Raw genomic sequence first — 1611 nt, 5'->3', positions numbered from 1 at the left:
TTTACTCAATGAAAAATAAAAAAAAGCTTTTGATGCAAACTTATTTTGTTTTATGCGTCTTATAGCTTGAAGAGTTTCAATGAGCTTTTGAAATTATAAATTATTTGCTTTGTAACATGGTTTAAAATTCACTTATGGCTAAAACTAATGCTGACGAAAAAAGTTCGTTTATTTGCTTTTACTCGTGTTTCCAAATAAGTTGCAAAATTTTTTTTATACAAATATTTTCCAAACCAAAATACATTACTGTAATAAATAAAGTGCATTTCTATTTAACTTCATGCATTTATGTAGATAAAAATTTAATAAAAATAAAGATTTAAAATGGAAATAATTTTTTTTTTGTATTTATCCTAACGAAAAATAAACATTAATTTATTTGTAAAAGACAATACAAACTGTATTATAGAAAGACTAATTTTTTCATTTAAAAATTTTATCAAATTTTATTTTATAAAAAAACAATTTCGAGAATTTTTTTTTGGGGGGGGGGGGGGGCAACCAACGTGACGCTGTGATCTGATACGACCTAGACAGAAGAATTTAAAATTTATTTTGTTTAGACAAACTTATCAAAAGATGCGATGTAAAACCCGCATTTCATCAAGAACTCTACTTCAAATTTTTACTTTCCCGTGTTCGAAGTATAGGGAAAGTACTGTATCTTTGAAAAATTAAAACTGGAGATTTTGACCTATCTCCATGTTTTAGACCTCCTTGAAACTGAAAGACAGAATTTCGGATTTAGGTCTCTCTGTTTATGACAGATAACTAAAAAAACGCTTTGAGCTAAATTCGATAAAATGGAATTCGATACGTGGTCTTTGCATTAAATCTGTACATTTCTATCAATTTTCACTGAAATCTATTAAGAGGAAGTTTATCTGTCCGGCAGTACGAATATAACACACGAATATAGTTCACGATATCTACAAATCAAAGAGACATTTTTGCACACAAATTTGACTTTTAAAGATTTTAAATTTTGAGCCAAATCCAACAAAGAGTTGAACATCTGTTGGTCAAAAAACGCAGTTAAACAAATAAAATTTGTATTTGATTTTATTATTGTAATTATAGTTCTGTGTTCAATGTTAATCTCAATCGGTTGGAAATAACGCGTCTCAAGTAAATAAAAATTTCGGGTACTCATTAAAAGATAAATAGAAAATGATTAAATGCCAATTTCCGCCAAATTAACCGCCAAAGACGGATTCAGTAAAGGTACTGAATTCACGCCAAATGTTTTGTAACTACTGTTCGCCGATGCCATGCAAGACATTTGAATTATTAACAATTTTTTTCAATAGGAGAGACATAGCTTAATATAGAAGAATGCGAGATAGTTTTTTGGAGACTACTTTTGCTGGTTCTCATAAGTGAAATTTTAATATTTTTGAGTTAAATCAGCGGGAAACATTTTCCATAGACTTTCTCACATGCTTCTTAATAAAAGTGTTATTCTTCTACTCTCGGTATAAAAATTGTAGAGAAAAATCATAAAAATTCGAAAATTCGTGGCGTTTATTTTCAGGGCTCCGCATATGAGCATTTAGTGTAGAAAAGCGAGAACGCACTTTAGTTGATATTTGTCTATCGATTGAAAAGAAA

This window comes from Argiope bruennichi, chromosome 1 (assembly GCF_947563725.1).
Source record: "Argiope bruennichi chromosome 1, qqArgBrue1.1, whole genome shotgun sequence".
NCBI classification, from domain to species: Eukaryota; Metazoa; Arthropoda; class Arachnida; order Araneae; family Araneidae; genus Argiope; species Argiope bruennichi.
The sequence above is the reverse complement of the archived record's forward strand: the minus strand, read 5'-3'. Positions refer to the sequence as shown.